Raw genomic sequence first — 12,362 nt, forward strand, 5'->3', positions numbered from 1 at the left:
TTTCTGCTGTATACCAGGAAAGGACTAGGAAAAGGTCACAGGTGCAAAATGTTGATATTTTGGGGCAGGTTCTCTGGTGTTGTTAGGGTCCCTTAAGCACAGTGTGGAAAGAATAGTCTGGGGGCTGCTTTCACTTGTACCAGCTGCATCCAACCTCCAACTAGGAAAGAAAAACTGTTCTCAGAGGGACAGACCACTAGACAAGTTATGCACACCCATGATTTAGAAGAAAGTTCTCAGAGGAGCACATGCCTGTACTCTCTATAGTATTATTTATTTATATTCCACCATTCGTTCATAGGTTAGGGGCTGTCTCTTTATCTGTGTTTGCATAGCACCTAGCACAACTGGGCCCTGCTTGGAGCCTTTGAGCACTACCCAATAATATACATATCCGATAGATTTTTAAAGACACTTGAGCAAATCCTATTACCTGTGTACATGAAGTTTTCAGGGACTTCAGTGTGAGTTGCATTTGCATACCAAAATTCTAATTCATTTCCATCTATCTAGGTATCACTTCACTACTAAGAGCCCATATTTCATCCCAGGGCACTGTTTTAATTTTGTGCAGCAAACTAATCAACTATTTAGGGAAAGAAATGAAAAATGCTGAATGCAATTGAAACAGGAGGAATGCCAGTTAGACAAAATACAGATACCTAAACTGGAATTTTGCCAGGACCTAATCAAAGTCCAGGGTCAGGAAAGCAACTCTATTCAGGAAAACACTTCAGCACATGCTAAGTGCTTTCCTGATTCAATGCTACTTCTAAACTTGGAAGGAGTTAACAATGTTTTATTGTTAAACATCAATGTCAACACACACACACACACACACACACACACACACATCAGTGAAACAATGTTTCCATTGATGATAATCAAAATGTACAGATAGGCGAAGTAGGAAACATGTGCTTGAGAACTTAGTTTGAGTTAAAGATATTTATTTTGTATAGTTTGACATGTGATGTTGACTAGGTGTGTTTTAAAGCTATGACATTCTGAATTTCAACAGCTGTCATTCAAAAATTGTTTGCCTCCCTTAATTTAAATCAGTAAAACTGAAACAATCCAATATTATCCATTACAATTATATAAAAATTGAATTCTGCTAAGTCTAACTATATTGCACATTATAATTTCAAATAGAAAATCTTTTCCTCCTTGCTCTTGCTTCATTAACAAAGATTGAAGCTGTATGCAGATTATGTCAAACAAATAGAACTTTATTAAACCTTGCAGACTGCTCTCTCTCTGTGGTTGAATTGCTTCTGGCCTATCTACCCATGTTCCCAGTTTGCTTGATATCCCCTCAATAACAGTTCCTGCAGGGATCATGGGCCACCAGACTCCAGTTTGACTGATCATGAAATCTTCCTTATTTTACAAACATTTTAACATAAACATTAAAAACAAATAATTGACACCCATGCCCCCTCTTGGTGTCCTTCACCAGAGGTTGCTAGCACAATGCTGAGTTGGAATCTCGTCTTTCTCACTGACACAGCTGATTACATCCTCTGAGAAAGTTTGGTCTCCTGTTGAGGAAACCATGCCAGGAATGGCAGGTCTACACTCAAAACTCTGCATTGGCACAGCAGCAGCACGATAGCACTTGAACTAAGACACTTTAAGACAATAGGAGAAAGCTTCTCCCGTCAGCTTAGTTAATCCACCTCTGCGAGAGGCAGTAGCAATGTTGGTGGGAGAAGCTATCCCACCAACATAATACTATCTACAGCAGCACTTACCTCGGTATAACTATGAGCATTGTGCAGAATTAATTTTGTAGTGTAGACCAGAACTTAGTCTCTGAATCTAGCAAACATTTTCTCTGGGGAAAATTTGTCATGTGCAGCCAGCTGTAGTGACCAAATAGTGCTTCAATATCAGCATACTGGGCTCTTTATCCAAGTTTAAGCTCCAAAATCGGTTCCTCACCTCATAACCTATAAAGATTCAGACTTTGGAAAATTCTGGAAAGATGTCCATTTTGGACAGTGCCATCTTTTCAGTGCCTGGTTCAGTGGCTTTGAGCCTATGCAGATATGTAATTTGCCCACTGGCTTCTTCACCACCATACTGTTTACTCAAGCTGTATTGGCTTCTACAGATGCTATGATAACCCTTGTACTACAGATTTTTGAGCTCCTTGTTTAGTGGATTATATAGTGCCATGGGAATTTTCCTTTGGAGAAAGCATACAGGTTCCACTGTGGAGTTTAGTTCAAGATACCCATTATCTTTGAAAACACCCCCATATGCTTTTTAAAATGGTCTCCACTGTCCACAGGAATCCCCCTTTTGCCCCTTGCACTGCAGCTATAAAATTCTGATGCTTATACCCTGACCAGATCCATGGCCTGCATGGCTATATTCTGCAAAAGGGGGCCATGGTGCTTACTATCCACCACCAGCTGTACTTCATTATTTTTTCAGTTAGATACTATCAGGCCATGTTTTCATGTAGGCTCCATTATGGTCTCAGGTTACAGTATTAGATTGTGCCTGCTTTTCAAAATCCTTGTATTTGAGTCTAATTTGCCCCAAGGAATCACATGGTAGGCAGCCCAACTATCCAGCTGAAATCACACAGGGTATTTCCCTATTAACCTTTCAGAGTAGCAGCCTTGTTAGTCTGTATCCGTAAAAAGAAAAGAAGTACTTGTGGCACCTTAGAGACTAACAAATTTATTTGAGCATAAGATTTCGTGAGCTACAGCTCACTTCTTCGGATTCATGCAGTGGAAAATACAGTGGGGAGATTTATATACACAGAGAACATGAAACAATGGGTCTTACCATACACACTGTAACAAAAGTGATCAGGTAAGGTGGGCTATTACCAGCAGGAGAGCGGGGTGTGTGTGGAAACCTTTTGTAGTGATAATCAAGGTGGGCCATTTCCAGCAGTTGACAAGAATGTGTGAGGAAGAGTAGCGGGGGGTGGGGGGGAGAAGGCGGCAGAAGAGTACCCAGAAGTAACCTACTACAGGACAGGCCCAACAAAGAAAATAACAGAATGCCACTAGCCATCATCTTCAGCCCCCAACTAAAACCTCTCCAACGCATCATCAAGGATCTACAACCTATCCTGAAGGACGACCCATCACTCTCATAGATCTTGGGTGACAGGCCAGTCCTTGCTTACAGATAGCCCCCAATCTGAAGCAAATACTCACCAGCAACCACACTCCACACAACAAAAACACTAACCCAGGAACCTATCCTTGCAACAAAGCCCGTTGCCAACTCTGTCCACATATCTATTCAGGAGACACCATCATAGGGCCTAATCACATCAGCCACACTATCAGAGGCTCGTTCACCTGCACATCTACCAATGTGATATATGCCATCATGTGCCAGCAATGCCCCTCTGCCATGTACATTGGCCAAACTGGACAGTCTATGTAAAAGAATAAATGGACACAAATCAGACGTCAAGAATTATAGCATTCGAAAACCAGTCGTAGAACACATCAATCTCTTTGGTCACTCGATTATAGACCTAAAAGTGGCAATTCTTCAACAAATTAATTATTTATTAATTAACGAGGACTGGTTTCAGAATAGCAGCTGTGTTAGTCTGTATTCACAAAAAGAAAAGGAGTACTTGTGGCACCTTAGCGACTAACAAATTTATTTGAGCATAAGCTTTCGTGAGCTACAGCTCACTTCATCGGATGCATTTGGTGGAAAATACAGTGGGGAGATGTATATACACACACCAATGTGATATATGCCATCATGTGCCAGCAATGCCCCCTGCCATGAACATTGGTCAAACTGGACAGTCTCTACGTAAAAGAATAAATAGACACAAATCAGACGTCAAGAATTATAACATTCAAAAACCAGTCGGAGAACACTTCAATCTCTCCGGTCACTCGATTAGACCTGAGAGTGGCTATCCTTCAACAAAAAAAACTTCAAAAAACAGACTCCAACGAGAGACTGCTGAATTGGAATTCATTTACAAACTAGATACATTTAACTTAGGCTTGAATAGAGACTGGGAGTGGATGGGTCATTACATAAAGTAGAACTATTTCCCCATGTTATTTCTCCCCCCACCCTACCACCCACTGTTCCTCAGATGTTCTTGTTAACTGCTGGAAATGGCCCACCTTGATTATCACCACAAAAGGTTTTCCTCCTCCCCTCCCCCCCGCTGGTAATAGCTCATCTTAAGTGATCACTCTCCTTACAGTGTGTATGATAAAACCCATTGTTTCATGTTCTCTGTGTGTGTATATAAATCTCCCCACTGTATTTTCCACCGAATGCATCTGATGAAGTGAGCTGTAGCTCACGAAAGCTTATGCTCAAATAAATTTATTAGTCTCTAAGGTGCCACAAGTACTCCTTTTCTTTTTAGTGAGGACTGGTGGTTATCCAGATGCATTTTTCTGGGCTTGGACCGCATATCCCAGTGGACTTTAAACATCATCCAGATTTGCATACAAGAAAAATGCATTGGTGATTCACAAATTCTTCTTGATCTGAAAACAGTTTCTCAAGCTCGCTGTCAAACTTTATGCATGTGTTTGCTATAGTTTCCTTTCTGTCATCGAGCAATTAGTGTTATTCTCATACGAAACTGGAATACTCAAAATCATACTGGTTAACCTAGGGGTATGTCTATACTGTAGCTAGGAGTGCACCTCCCAGCCCAGATATGGACTAGCCGTGCTTGAGCTAGTGCACTAAAAATAGCAGTATGGACGTTGTGACCTGGGTGATGGCATGGGCTAGCCACCTGAGCAGTGACCCAGGGGGTCAGGTGGGCTTGCATGTCAGCAGTTAGCCCAAGTTGCCAGTGCTGCAACATCTATGTCACTATTTTTAGCTCACTAGCTCAACCGGAGCAGGCATGCCTGTCTACCCAGCCTGGGAAGCATGCACCCAGCTGCAGTGTAAACATAAGTGAGCAGTATATCAGATAGCAGTTTCTAATCTAGCAGTAGAATATGAAGATGAATAATAGTAAAATGCACGCACTTCACTGTGTGTGGTCATAACCCAATGGATAAAAAGTTTGTACTGGAAAATAATTTGAGGCAGTTAATGTAGTGTTTCATTAAATGTGCATTACACACACTGTGAATGGTATGTATACTCTTTTTAAGTATCAGTTTTCCATTTACAGAAGTTTCTGTTAAGCATCACTTTCTGCTCTGGGGTCTTATTTGATGCTAACAGGATAATTATGTCAATTTAACATCAAGCTTATTAAAAGCAGATCTCGGACACATGTGGCACCTCTGAGTATTATTGCTTTTCGTCCACGCATTCAGTGGAAGTTATTGTCATTTCAAACTTTTCATTCTATTGTACCCATTACTGATGGGGTGGATCCACAGCTCGTGGAAGCGGTCATAGCTCCATTGGAAATAGGACATTTTACACCAGCTGAAGATGTGCCTCAAAATGTCAAGCTGGAAGATGGCTGTGTTCATTTAACATATCTTTCCACTGTCCCTAGGTGTACTGTACCTATATATCAAGAATTACATGCTGAAATATTGGACAATTCTCTTTTCTATATTAAATACTAGAGTTGCAGAAATTGTCCTCTACAGTTTTACATATCACCTCCTGAGAGAGAAGTAGGGGAAATGGCAGGGAAAGGGATTAAATATTCAGCATAAAGTGATTTCCATGGAAATGCTGCAGAAAGTGCAACTCTGTAGGCTGGAAACTGTAGTCTGAATTGATAATCCATTATCATCCTTTTCAACTTTTCCATCCTAGCTTTCATTTTTCAGTAAGAATAGCTTATTTTTCAACCTAACAAGTGTTGTAATTCTCCTTTCAATAAAGATGGTTATAACCTGCACCACAACAAGGATTTTTTTCTCTATTTTTCCTTTAGCACACAAATTACAGCTTGCAAACATGAAACTGTTACACATAACAGCTGGAGGAAATGGCCATGTCAGCCCTGTGATTGACAGAGTATGTCTGCCATTAGTTACTACAGTTTGCAAGTTAGGGGTGATTTTAGCTCTCCAGCTGCAGTCTGACAACCAAATTACAGCAGTAACCCAATTAGCTTTTTTCCATCTGTGTTAGCTAGGAGACTGTGACCTTTCCTTTTGGCTGCAGACTTTAAAAGGAGTTCACTCACCTCTAGAGAGCATCCTTGTGGCCAGGCATGGCACAGGGGTTCTCCCCCATCTGGTGTCCACTACCGATGGTCAGTCCAGTGCTACAGTGACCTCTCTTTCCATGACTTGGCCCTCCAGCCAGGTCACAAACTATTGTCACCCCTTCCAGGGTAACAGTTCCATCAATAAAAGTCCAGTGTCCTTATTTCAGGTCTCCAACCTCAACTCTGGGCCCTGTAGTCCTTGCCCCTGGGCATCTACTTTCTTTATTCCTTTCTCTCAACAGCCAGCAGGGTATCCCTCGCCCTATGACAACACCAGATTGCTACCCAGGGACCCCATCACCAGCAACCAAGGTCTGCTGTTCACATGTCCTTGCTGCTGTCCTCCTGGGCTGCTTCTTACTCAGCTTTTCTCAGGCCTTTTCTTCCCATAACCTCTCCAGGTTAACCCTTCTTTCATGGCCAGGACTCTCAGGGCATTCCCCTGTATTCCTCTAACAACATCCCAAACTAAAAGTATAAACTTAAATCAACTTCTCCCCTCCATAGGATTGGCCTTTCAGCTACTTGTGTCCCCTGCTTTGTTCCTTCATTGAATAGCTCCCTCCTTCTGTGGAAATCTAGAACCTGCCCTTTGTATCAGGGCTTACAACTGGAGCCTGTTCCAATCCAGAGCCTCTCCTGGCCTCTTGTCAGACTTCCCTATTCTGGAGAAGATCCCAGGGCCAACTCTCAGAACCTTCCTGGTCCCAGAAAGTGACTGCAGAATTCCCCTCCTCCCTGCAGCCACATTCTGCTACAAGTTTCCTCTCTTTATACCAACTAGCCTGCTCCTGCCCAGTTGGGCTTCAGGGTCAGTTAAGCTGATTGTTCCTCCAGGTGAAGCCTGGTATGCTAATCAGCGTTTCAGGCCCACATTAACCCTTGCAGGGCCTGTGTGGGAGGCACATTCTATCATACAGACCTTGCCACTCTTACACATGCTTGTGTCTCCTCAAGGTTAGAACTACTGCAGTGTGCTCTATGTAAGATTACAGATTAAAATCATTCCAAGACTGAGCTGCTGTGTTCTGCACCTGCTTCACTTATTGACTGGGGGCATCGCACTGAAAAGTACATCTGCACCGGCTGTCCATTGGTCTCCAGCTACATGTGTATAGGCATGACTACCTACCCTTTCCTGGTTACTATACACGGCCAGTCCGGATACAAGTCCAGTAAAAAAAAACCCTTATAATAGGATATTAATCCTAATTAATAAGTATTTATTCATAAATTAAAACCACTATATAATAAAGGAGGGGTGAGTAAGTAGCCAATGGATACAGAGGTACTGACAACCAATAATTCATTGACATTAAAATATGGAGTAATGAAAGAAAAATAAATAATAGTAGGATACACGGAATGGGAGTCTGGGATCACTACTTGTCACTGAACATAGCCATCATATCAGCAGTGGCATATAGCACAAGCCTGCAAAGATTTTCTTTAAAATTCTTAACTCACTCAATTCCAGGAGCTTTAAAAGATCATTATTACCTTCACTCCATTTGCCACAAGCCCCAGTTATGAGACCAAAGAAGTGGATGTTTATACTCTGGGATATCTTTTTGATATCTTCTTCCAACTCAGAGTAGTAATTGTCAACCTTCTCCCTGTGGGCCCTTTCCAGATTGTCAGAATTGTCCTCCCAATGAATGGTAACATCTACTACAACCGCAGTATCACCCTTCACAAAAAACATCTGGCTTACGTAAATTCCCTTCACTATTTCTAAGATGTGGTTCCATTATTGTCTTCCACCCAAGTTTACTAACATTATCAATCACAGCTGAGACTATCCTCATAGGTCTTTTATTCCGCGCTTCTTTAATTTTATAGCACTGCCCAGATATATGTGGAATGGTCTCCCTAACCTTTCCACACCATCTACACATAGCATTAACACCCTCTCTTCCTCTTGCTAAAATCTCCCTAGTTGGAGAAACATTAGCCCTCAATTAAAATATGGATCATCCAAAGTATCTAAATACTTAAAGCTAGGATTAAAATTGTCCACATCCAAATTATTAAAAAAGCTACTAGTGCAAAACATCAGTAAAAAATGACAAATCATTATCAACCTGGTCCTCACCTAACCAGCCAAAATTCTGCTCTCCCATATCATCTCTGACATGGAGATCACATATTTTAGTCTTGTGAGGTAACCACTCGCGCAAAAATACTTTATGCATCGGTCTAGCGACCTGAATTAGTTCCACAACATATTTGACACTGCCAGCCAGGGCATCAAAACCAGCAGCGGAGGCGTTGTTTACCCGGTCCAGTGCCACTTCAGTATGAATATTAATATTCCTTTTATCCATAACTAAAAAGATTGCTTTCCCCTGGTAAGGGTTGTATCCCTTACCTGGGGGGAACAGATTTTCTTGGAGCTGACAACCTCAGTCCACCCCTCAATAAAGGGGGGCAGTTTGGCCTCCACATTCTGCCTGACTATCCATGCCAGTTACCGACTCTCACCACGAGGAATTGGCGGTAGGACTTGCCATCCAGAGGCTTTCCTCACTGAGGGGTCCTGTCAGCTTAATGTCAAGTCCTAAAGGGAGTGTGAAAGAGGGCTCAAATCTTGGTAGAGATTGCCCCTCATGGTAGGGTTCTCACCCTTCTCCATCTCATCAATTTACCCAGTCCACCACAACCCTCAGGTATTAAAAATCTGTCCAGACTCGACAATTGAACAGAGTCCAGACATGCATAAATGGCCTCTGAATGCATCCGATGAAGTGAGCTGTAGCTCACAAAAGCTTATGCTCAAAATAAATTTGTTAGTCTCTAAGGTGCTACAAATCCTTCTTTTCTTTTCGTGGATACAGACTAACATGGCTGCTACTCTGAAACCTGTCCTTAAGGTGTTGGTTATTACTTATAAAGCACTACTTGGGTGACTGATTCTCTCCCCAGGCCATAGTGCCACAGCTGTAGTCAACTGGGGCGTATAAACTGGATCCCCCTCATTATAAAGGGAAGGGGATGGCTGGCAGGACATATTCTGAGAGGGCTTCAGGACCCAAACTTGCTCTCCCATCCTGGTCTGAAATAGCCAGAATTTAGACATTTTTCTGGGCATACTGCAAGAGACACCCGAGAGAGGGCTGAGGAGATTCTTCCCACAACAATGAAAGGCTGAGTGCCTGTTGAAATGATTAATGCTGCTGTGATTTTATGAAGTTATTAATGATGTATTGGTGCATCTGGAGCTTTAGATAAGCAACATTTTATATTTTAAAATCCAACCAAAGACCAAAAAGAAACCTGACTACCTTGCTTAGCTGCAGCTAGGGAACAATCCAGTAATTATGTTTCCATATTTATATAATGCTCAACAGTAGATTTTAACTGGTCAACATTTTTTGAACATCTGAAATTAACAGTTTTTTCATGAATGTTTTTGAAAACTTTAATAAAATATGTTCACCATTTTTCAATCAGCTCTAGCAAATATGTTCCTGAATTTTGCGGAGGCAGCCAGAAGCCTTTGGACAAATTAAAATGATAAATTCTATATTTAAATGATAATGCATTCTTGTTAGAGCTACATATTTTTTATTCATTTCCTCTACAATGTCTTGTCACTTAAATGACTAATCTTTAATTAGCAAACAACAAATTGAGTGCAGTGCAAAAAAATTACCATATTAATTGTAAGATGTTCTGCATTAAACTATTTTAGTAAGCATAAAATCAGCTTCACTGAACTGAAATACATTTTATAAAGATTTAAAAAGGAGAGGTAATATTTTTCCATTTTAACTATATGGAAAATTTCACTTGTTTGGTTTATTAATGTGGATATACTGGGCTAAATTTAGTGGAGATGTACACTGTGGTTTAAGCTTATGTTTGAGGTAAGCTGATCAGAAAAAAAATGGCTTAAGTGGCAAAGTAAAACTTGCATTGACTGTGTTCAAAAACTTTGTGAAATGACCAAACTCAGCTCATGGCATAAGCTGGCAAAATTCCAGTGGAAGTTACTGGGAACTTGGCCTACTTACCCCAAATTGGAATTTGACTCTGAAGTTACTGTGAACAAACTTAATGGACTAAAATCTTCATTCTTTTAGATCCTTACAATCCACTGAGGTATTTGCAGTATTTGGCTGAGAGATGGGAATCTGCTTGATACTACCCCATTATTTAAGGCTTGTCTACATTACCCACTGGATAAATGGGCAGCAATCGATCCAGCATGGGTCGATTTATCAGGTATAGTCTAGACGTGATAAACCGACCTCCAAGGGCTCTCCCTTCAACTCCAGTACTCCACCAGGGTGAGAGGCACAGGTGGAGTCAACGGAGAGCGTCAGCCATCAACCTATTATTCATGTAGCTGGAAGTGCATAATTTATATTGATGCAACTTAGTGTAGACCAGGCCTTAGTTGCTTTCAAGATACATCTCTTCTTCTACTGCTCATTATGTAAATTGGATTCATTTTGCACTCCCACTGTTTTGCCCTACAGCAATTTACTCCTATTTTATGACTACCTAACACCTAGCATAGCTTCAAAAAAAAAAAAGCCAAGAATCCACTTACTGCAAGATTAATTCAAAATGCAGAGTAGTGAATGAGAGCTGCAGGTGCGCACACCTTTGAAAAGTAGAGCACGTTTCTTTAGTTGCCCAGTGCCCCAATTTTGCAAACACTTTCACACATGCTTAACTGTATGTATTTGAGCAGACTCATTGACTACTATTGGGATTAATGATGTAAATCCATTTTTGCAGGATTGAGGCCTCAGCATGAATTTAGGAACCCACACTGAATTTGGAAAAATTAAACAGTATGCACAAACAAACTATGCTACACTAACTTGTACATCATGCAAAAGGGGTTGTACAACATATTATCACTTCCTAGGGCACATCCCATTGTACCTGATGCACACTAGCCTAGATTATTTTTCAATATATAACCTAGAGCACTGGATGATTCAGCCCTGTTATATTCCCCTCCTTTCTCTACCGGTATCTCTTATCATGCTTTGTGAGAATTCCTGTTTACTACAGACCAAAGACAGCCAATAATTTTGAAACATGAAAAACTCTTTATTAAACAATAAGGATGTAAACAAGATATCTTGTTACAGACTGAAACTTCATAGTATTCACAATATAGGGCACTGGGTGAAATCCTAAACACACCGGATGAAATCCTGACACCATTAAAGTCAATAGCAAGACTCCTATTGACTTCAATGGAGCCAGGATTTCACTCCTCCAGTAAAATGACTAAAAGCTGTACTAAGATGGGGACAATAATTTGTACCCTACTACACAAAAGAGAACAGCTGCTGAAATAGGGGTGTCTGTAACTGAAAGCACACCACAAGAGGGAGCAAAAACAACTTTAAAAAGGCCTAACTGAAAAATAAAGACATCCCCAGAGATGCCGTTCAAAAGAAAATAAAGGAAGAGACCATTTAAAAATAAAAACGTGCTTGTGCCAGAACAAAGACAGAATTAATTGTTCAGAACATACTTGCTCCATACGTTATTTGTTCAAATTTGTTTAACAGTTAAAAACATGATTGGCAGAAGGGTAAGAAATTATGACTCTTCTTGAAGCCCATGTATTAGTTACACATGGAACATTACAGCATTTCTCCTAAACAGGATCAAAAGTTATACAAAATAATGGATAAAGCACTTAAATAAATGGGAACAGGAACACCAGCAGTTTTTCACACAAAATAATTGACAGACTATGCACACATCAGCAAATTCAGATCCAGGCTCTGTCTACACTGCCTGCTGCTGTTATTCAAGGAAGAAAGGAGAAAATCTCCAAGCGCACATATGTCTCAGTACTGCTGCTACTGAAGTCATTCAGAGCTGGATCAAGTCTATAGATGGACAATCATGACAAGATGATAGACCCTATAAACTTAATTTTAAATCATTCTTTATTTTTTAAACAATTATAAATATGTAGAATACAAAAATATTGATAAAAACTGAAAATTCCTCAGAATTTCACAGCTATATCCTGTCACTATCCTGGGTTTTTCTGTTATTTTTATAATTTTGAACTATACATGATTAATTTAATTAAGTCTGCATGCTGTGTGTGTAGATATCAGTATCGACTGATTTAAATCTAAACAATTAAAATAACTAACTGATTTTAATCATGATTTAAATCAGCAAATGGGAAACCTTAATTTAAATAATCAAT

Source organism: Dermochelys coriacea, chromosome 2 (assembly GCF_009764565.3).
Source record: "Dermochelys coriacea isolate rDerCor1 chromosome 2, rDerCor1.pri.v4, whole genome shotgun sequence".
Taxonomy (NCBI): domain Eukaryota; kingdom Metazoa; phylum Chordata; order Testudines; family Dermochelyidae; genus Dermochelys; species Dermochelys coriacea.